Below are 8,724 nucleotides of genomic sequence, written 5' to 3' on the forward strand. Positions count from 1 at the left end.
CCATGTGTCATGGACAAACACAGCTTAGCAAAAGCCCAGAGAGCTTGCAGATAGGGAGCTTATGGTCACATCAATCAGATGGATAAGCAAATGAGAGAGGCAGGTTCTTAAGCACATTTACTCCGTGACTCGGTCCTTCGCAGTACTCAAGTACTTCGGCTGCTTTATAAGGTTATTGTGGCCATTATATATTTCACCTTCACATTACCCATTATGGCTTTGAGAAATGTTTAAAGTGAACTTCAAAGAAAGCTTAGAGTTGCTCAATGCTGTGAAGGAAACTTTAACAGCCAGTAGTAACTTGGGTGAGGTTTAATCCATGGGCAAGCAGGTTGTGTTTGGGTACAACTGCCCAGCCAGGCTGCAGACCTCTGGCCTTACACCAGAAGGGTGGGCATGGTTTAATATTTCTTCAACAGGAAAACAATCCTGGTGTGGATGCATCCATGGCCACTGAAGGGAAATATTTTTTTGCTTATACCATGGAGAGGATGCAAGGTGCAGATAACAAGGTTAGATCTGCCTCTTGGCAACATGTCCGAGCAGAGGGCTCTGCCAGCTTGAGCTGGACAAGCCTTAGATGATGGATATTTCTTTACGATGATGAAAGTATAAACATACTGACTAGAGGCTTCATGTCTGAAAAGCTGTGACTATCTGAATGGTTTCCCAAGTAATACTTGGTATTTTTCCACTAGCAGGAGCGTGACAGTGCTGAGGGTCCCTCCTTTCACCTCTCTTGCCAGCAGAACACAAAGGACAATCAAGTTCAGTTAAACATGTGCCCAGTGTTGTCTGGGTGAAGAAACCAGTCTCCAAAAAGCCTCTGCTGGTCTAAGAAACCTGAAGTCCTCAGCTGGCCAAATCAGATAATATCTTTCAGCTACTTGTTGGGAGCACGCATTCCTTGGGAAAGCTTAACAAGGCTCACAAACCAACTAAACAGCTGTGGGAGACATTTGGTGCATTCGACAGTAAAGAGAGGAATGCTTTGAAGACTGAGCTTGTAAGGCAGAGCTCTGTCAACCAGCTCTGGAGGAACCCAGTGAGCAGCTGAGGCGTATGGAGCAAGCTCAGCCTTTACGACTCGGCAGCCCATGCCTCCCTTCCTGCCCGGCGTGCCCGTGATTTATCCGCCCCACACCCCCAGGATGCTTTGCTCTGTCTCTGCTCCCTGTGTTTTCCAGGGCTCTGTTTCACATTAGCTCATCAGCAGGTTGCAAAGTCAGCGTGCCAAGGGAGAAGGTTTTTAAGAGAGACCCTGCAGATCCTTGTCTCTTTGCCTCAGGAGAAAGCAGGAAGGAGGTCACCTCCTGGTCCCTCTAGCCACCAGCTCCTCTACTGAGTGGATGTGAACATTCTTTGGTCCTTGACACACAAGGGAGCAATGCAAGAGAGAAAGGGGGGCTCTGGGGTATTAAACTTCATCAATGTTTTTATAAATAATTTCTGTTATTCAGAGAGTGCTGAAGAGCACTGGAGAAAATGCAGCTCTGGAGCACCGGGCACCTGGATCTGTTATAGTCAGTGTGTGCAGAAGTACACGACTTATATTTTTATTTTCTTTTTAACAAGATAAAATATTATGCCACCTTTCTGTCAAAGAACAAGGACTGAAGCTGTTTCACCTTAACACAGTGCAGGAAAATGCTGGGCTACCACACACCTTTCCATCTTGCCAAGTTTCCATCTCTGTATCTGGGAGATGCCGGGCATTTTCTGTGCTGATGGCCCTTCCATCATCAAACCCGGGACAGAAGAGGTTGGGTTCAGGTTACCCTCCTGCAGCTGTTCAGAGACTGAAGAACATCCAGGTCTTTCAGAAAAACATCTGGTTTACTCTAAACCATTACCTCTAAAAGGAGATCTTGCACCATCACCTCTCTATAGGTGATATATTATTTCATTGACCTGATTGATGATCAGCAGAATTTAGAAATTCCCATTTTTTCTGAGGACCAGAAACTACTCACAGCAGTAACTGAGGAATCACAAATGGCTTTGTCTGTTTTGCTTGCAAAATATGCTTTCAGGAAGGCTCACAGATCACCTCGGAGACCCTTTACTATGAAAGCAGCAAAGAAGCAACAGCTGAGTTATGTAACACTCCTGCAAAATCTCTGGTGATATTTTGAATTTTCCTGATGGATAGTCAGGCATCAGAACCACAGGTTTCACCTTTCCAGTAGGAAAGTTTTAAGCAACATCACACAAACCCCCCTGCAACAAACCTCATCTATCCAGGACCCTTTCCATTCCTTTCAGCACCTGTCTAGAAGAAGCAGCCAAGCACAGGTTTACATATCTGCTTGCAAGGAAGGTCTTGGGAGGCTCTGAGGTGGCACCAGGCTGGAGACTGATGGCCAAGCGTCCCCAAAGCCTGGGATCAGAGGAGGGAGGGCGGGGGCAGGGGGGGGCAGGCAACCCGCAGTCCGGCACCGCACCACAAGGTGGGGATGCTGCAATGTGGAATGCTGGAACCAGCTCAGCGCTATCGCTTTGGGATGGCAGGAAAGTTTCTAAGAGCCAAAGTCCAACCCATCAATTCACCTATAAGCCCTGTACACCTTGCCCCACCCCCCGGGGGAAGTTACCCTGCATCGTGCCTCTTGTGCAACCTCAACATTAAATGCGAAGAGAATGCTGGTGAAAGAGCAATTTGGTCCTGGAGAAATCTGGAACTCTGCCTGTTGCCTGGAGAGCCAGCACCGGGGCTGTTCTGGGGCTGGGGTGAGCTGGCAAGACACAGGAAGGCTCAGAGGAGAGAAGGGAGATCAGATGTGCCTCTTTTTTTCATGCAAGAGCAAGGTGACACCACCATCACAGAAAGGTGATGGATTTCAAGTGTTTAAAGGAATATCTTCCTTTGGAGGCACAGCTGGGCTGGAAAACTGAAACCTTCATGCTCCTGCTCACTTTTACTCGGTTCCCAAGGAGGCAGAGAGAGCAATTCCTGCACAAAGGCAGGAATCATAGTGGGTGATTGATAAGTTGTGGATCTATGGCTGGCAGGGCACCGTGCAGCCCCTGGGTAGCAGGGAGGAATTTCCTTCCTGCACATTGACCATCACCTCCTGCTCCAAAACACTCACTGCTAGGGGTGCCAGCCAAGGTGCTGCAAGCTCAGGACCATTCCTATGTTGAACACATCCTGCTTTGCCTAGATCCCCATGGGCACCATGGGCTCTGTGCCTTTACGGCTGGGTGATCATGATCCCACCTCCCACCACCCCCTGCTACAGTTCTGCCAGGAATGGGATGTCTGACATAAGGGATATGGGCAAACAGTGGCCATGGTGCTTCTTGATTTTAGCAAGTATTTGACAGTGTAGAAAAGAGACATGGGAACTTGGTTGTAGTAAACAACTATGCAAGAGGTTAGTGTGAGGAGGGCAGTAAGAAGTTGCTCCCCATAGCTACCAAGGGGAGGACAAAAAGGAATGAGTGCAGTGTTCTTATACCTTATATATATATTTATATAATATATATAAGAATCAATGTTCTTATTCTCCTCTCTCCTAGGCACCCACTTATGGCAAACCTCAGGCAGGATGGTGGCTACATAAGGCTGCAGTCCATTTGAGTGTGCCCACCCATACCCTTCTGCCAAGGGTGGGTTGGATGGGACTGAATAGGGCTCAGCAAACTACAGTATTTGTTCCTGTAAATGAGGAGGGTTTCCTCCCACAGGCCCCAGTGGGTGTTTCAGCAGTCTGACAACACACTGTCTTTGCTCAGTTGCCTTTCAGAGGAACTAGGATGTGATGCACAGACACCCAGGCTGAAGCCTGCAGAAAAAGAAAGTCGATGAGCTCTGCAATAATTTACTACTGTCCCTGGCCATTTTGAACCCAGCCAAGGAGCTCATAGCTCCTTCAACAGCAGCAGCTCAGAAGAGGAAGGCAATGCTCAGCCAAGGAGAAGCAAGAGGGGTTACATCCCTGCCATCGCGAGTACAAGTGAATCATCTGGGAACAAGGAGGAGAGCTTGAATTTCCAAAAAATAACATGGGGGAAGTAGCAGAAAGGTCATGAATATTGCCACAGTGGTAAAACATCCATAGTTTGGGTTTTCATGTTTGAGATATGATAGAGAAGTTACATTCAGATAACAAGGTAGAAAGTGAGTCCCATCTGCTATATTATCTGTACTGAGCTGAAGAGATGAAGGTGTTTTTGCTCTGGGTTGGACCATCCCCAGATGAAACATCATGTACAGAAGTTTATTCTTTATCTCTCTATTCTTTCTCTCATTCATGTGGTATGAAACACGTCATGGCTGGAACCAATGTCATTGGCAGGAGCTGGGATTTCTTTGCCATACTGCTGTAATGCTATCCTAGGCAATTTGTATGGGTGAGAAAATTAAAAATTCTTTTTCAACAGAGAACTCATCCAAGGAGGGGATCCTGTGAGCTTGTATGAGGAAAGGGCACTCTCAGTCATGCTCAAGTTGAGCAGCACTGATAAACATAGCCCCACTTGCCCTGAGAGGGTCACCATCCCTGGAAAGTCCTGTCCTGCCAGGCATTGCCATGAGGGGCCACAGGGCTGCAGCTCACCCCCTCCAGAGACCCCAGATAGCCCAGTTTCTCCTTGGGCTGGGGCTGTCCTACAGTGAACAACTCTCTGGAGAAACCTGACAGGAGAGGTAGGACTTTGCTTCTGGCTCAACTTGGCCAACAAGAGGGAAGAGGATGCTGAGGGCAGAACGAACCTGCCTGGGTAGTGGCTGCTGCAGGGATCTTGTTGCTATTATGAAAGTTCAATTATTGCTCCCTTGCTTAGACCTGCCACGTTTTATTGGATGTTTTGTTGTTAAATATACAGAAAATCAATAATGGAAATATGTCAGCACCAGCCACTAGCACAAAGCAGAACGTGACTTAATGTGACTTCCTTGCAGATGGGCTGCCCAAGAAACCTCCAGCAATGTGATGGGTTTGCTGCCCTTCCTCACAGCATTTGGCTGTGGCAGCATGAGAGGGTGGGAATGCATAACCACCCCCTAGCATGGCAGCAGCAGAGCCTAGAAGGTAATTTTCACTAAATTGTCCATCACACCTCTCTGTCAAACATGGTCAGGTCCACCATGGCTTTGTGGTTTCATGAGGGTGAAATTCAAGCCTGTGGAAAGCTGCTGGGATGTTTTAAGCCCCTCTGTTGCTGTCTGCCACCCTGGGCTGCAGATGCACCAAGAGAAAGCCACAGATTCCAGCCATAAACGCGGAGCAAATCCCAGCATGGCAGCTGTGTGTGCATGAGCAGGATGAACATTTGACAGAGAGAGAGATAAGCACCTGATGAAAAACAACAGCAAGTTCACTTCTCCCTCATCTCAGGCCAAGTTTGCCACTGTAGGACAGAGCTAAAGCACAGCTGGAGACCATGCTGTCACCAGTGCCTTGAAAAGTGCTTGGATTTGAAGTGACCTTGTGCCTAAGTTTGACCTAAAGGACATAAAATGTCCAGACTGAAGGCTTTGCATTAAGGTAAACATTTGAAAATAAGCCCAACTTTTCACCTGTGGCTGAAAGCTGGTGCTGGTGACACTTGTAAATGTCATTTACAGGAGAGGATTTATGGTTGAAGTGACCATTTTTTGTTTTTTTTAAATTTATTATTTATAAGAAAACCCTAAGAAGACAAAAAATAATTCTTTAACAATCCTACTGGTTTATTTTCAGTTGTTATCATCACAGCCCTGAAAATCTGTGGCAAAGAGCTCAACATACACCTGTAGATTTGGAAACCCAGGATGGACTTTTCCTGAGAAACAGTGTGGCAGAGCAGGCACTGGGCTGGTGGGAGCCTGGCTCCCAGCTCACACCTCAGACATGCACACCAAAACTGGACAAAATGGTCATCTCTGGCACTGATGGAAGTGAAAGAGCACAGAAGAAAGACAAAAACTTGATTGTTCCAGAACAGCAAAGCACTGCAGAGCAGCTCAGCAGAGCCACTTACCCGGAGGTAGCACAGAGCCAGGTACCACCCCCACCCCACGCCTCAAAAAGAGAACTGCCACTGGGAAAAGAAACTCTTTCCTGGTTTATTCTTCTTCTTACTTCTCACTGTAATTTTTTTTTTTTTTCCTGACAAAACCCAAGACTTTAGCAAATACCCCACCAACAACTTCTGCTCATCTCAGCTCTTTTTCTTCCTCATGCAAGGTCCAGGGCTGCTCAGGACAGTGGTCACAGAGGGTTTCCTTCTCTATCAGAACTCTCAGCAGCTAAACAAGGAAGGAGCTTGGAATAGAGGCAAAATGGAAGGCTTATTTATTTATTTCCTCACATCCTAAATTCTCATCCTTCCTGTAGCTCCAGTAGAAATGCTTTTCTCCTTCTGGCTTATCGATTATCCCTGGAGGACTGCAGGATATCCAAACCTGAGCCACGATCACCCTGTCAGCATCACACTCTTGCTGTCTGGTGATGGACAGAAATGCCCATCAGACAGAACTTGATGTTAGAAATCCAATAGGACTTCCTTTGTCTTTGCAGAAAATTGGATTATAAATTAAACCCTTTTGAAGCTAGAGTTTTCAAGGTGTGCCTGCAAAGGTGCATCTTCTTCCACAAGCCCTTTGCACCTAACTAAAATGGAAGTTTTCTGTTCTGATAGTATTTTAAAGCAAAAAAGGGTCTTGGCAGGTCAGGCAGTATAAAAAAATACTAGTATATTAATGAAGAGTGGGAGGGAAGGTCATTTGCCTGTTATTTGTAGCACAATACCTGATAAGAGGTCATTAGTCATTCAAAGCCACTGAATGACTTTAATTAAAATTTGAGCTTTAAGAGCTGGGTACAGTCTGCTGAACAGACTTCCAGGGCAAAAAGACAGAGAAAGGGAGAGAAGGAGAGTGGGAGTTGACCAAAATGACAATGAACTTAATTAAAGCCAGGAGGAACACTGGCAAACTCATTTCCGGGCTCTTGGGTTGGGCTTTTTATCCTGATGCTCCAGAGCTGCATCTTCCTTGGGTCTGCCTGGCACAATGACCATGGGTCTGGGCATCAGGGGGTTATTTGGCATGCTTCTGGGCTCTTCTCCATGGACTGGTCAGTTCAGCAGTCTGTACAAGAGACAAGGTTGTGGGTTTGTTTGTTTGTTTGTTAGAATAGTCTGTATTTTTAAAAGTAGTTGTATTTTTAAAAATAATTTTACATTCGGAGATTTTCTGCTCTGCCTTCAGCCCCGGAGAGAGCTGGGAGGTATAATTGAGCCTTTCACCAGGGAAGATGAAGACAGGAGAATGGGAGTGCGTGCTTGGGATGCTCAAGGTCAGGCTTCCCAGAGGTGTTGAAGTTTCCTGGCATTTTTCCCCTCAACTTGCCCTCACAATCCTGCCTGGTGGCCATACAGCAGCTACTCCTCCCTGCACTGCCCCTGCAATGGTGGCAGAGGAGAACTGGTGTGGGCAGTGGGTGCTGCAAAGGGGAAAAACCTTGTGAAGAACTGTGGCCAAGTTTGCATTTAAAGAGAAGGAAATAATCTTGTGAAGGGAAGAAGAGAGTTCTGCAGTGTTTGAGTGTAAATTTGGGACTTCCCCCTGTGGCAGCTTCTCTCTCCAGGGTTGCATCTCCAGCACCTCTGCTTGCACTGGGATGCTGAGACGTGTGGATATTTGTGTTCTGAACAGCTGCAAGGCAGACACAGCCATGCTAAGCTGAGGGAATGAAGGGGGGCTTTTGTCCCCTGCTATTTGGGATATGCAACATATCATAATTAAGTAATATGAGCTTGCTGCCAGCCTGGGGCACTGCCTCAGGGCTGGGATGTGTTTATTTCCTCAGATGGGAGATATTTCTACATGCTTTTAAAAGATAAATATTTATCAATTTTTAATGTTTTTTTTTTTTCAGTTTTTGGGTTGTTTTTTCTTGTTTGTTTGCATTTTTTTAGTTTGTGGTGTGGGGCTTTTTGGTTTGGTTTGGTTTGGTTTTGGTGGTGGTGGTGGTGGTTTGGGGCTTATTTGTTTGGTTTGGTTCTTTTTTTTTTATTTTTTTTTTTATTTTGTGTGACCTCAGAGGCACTTACATTTATACAACAAAAACCTAAACTTTGGAGGCTCCATAACACAACACCCACTGTGAGCTCTTGACTGTTGTCCCCTTCCAGTGTTGGGTCACCGGTGTGCTGGAGACTTTTCCAGGGATATCATTCATTTACCAATTACAACTTATCCTTGCTGAGGGCTTTATCTATACCAAATCAGACTAAGTCCCCACCTTTTGCCCCGTTACCTGTGTTGGCACCAGGGGACAGAGCCGAGAGCCGGGTATGGCAGCTGCTCAGGCTCATCCCTAGCTAGAGACTTCTTGCAGACCACCAACAAAGAGCTTGGTGGCATCAAGACCATGCCACTGGAGATATCACACCAGACCTATGCATGTACCAATTTAGAATTTTCTTGCCAGCAGAGCTATGTCATCTCTGCTAACAGTGTTGCTAGGCCGACAAAACACTTTCTAAAACAAAACATTACCTAAACCAAAACATTATCTAAAACAAAAATTTTCTTGGCTCAGCTTTCCACAGGGGGTTGGGATGTTTTTTTACTCTCCAGACAGCATATCTCCACCAGAAACATGTTGCACTATAGACCAAGCCCTACTGCTCTTGCAAAAGGCAGCCAACTTAGACCAGTGCCTAACTTTCCATCTGCTTGTCATTAGTCTGGATCTTCATGCTCTCAAGCCGGAGAATGAAATCTATGAC

The sequence above is a fragment of the Calypte anna genome, chromosome 7, assembly GCF_003957555.1.
Source record: "Calypte anna isolate BGI_N300 chromosome 7, bCalAnn1_v1.p, whole genome shotgun sequence".
Lineage (NCBI taxonomy): Eukaryota > Metazoa > Chordata > Aves > Apodiformes > Trochilidae > Calypte > Calypte anna.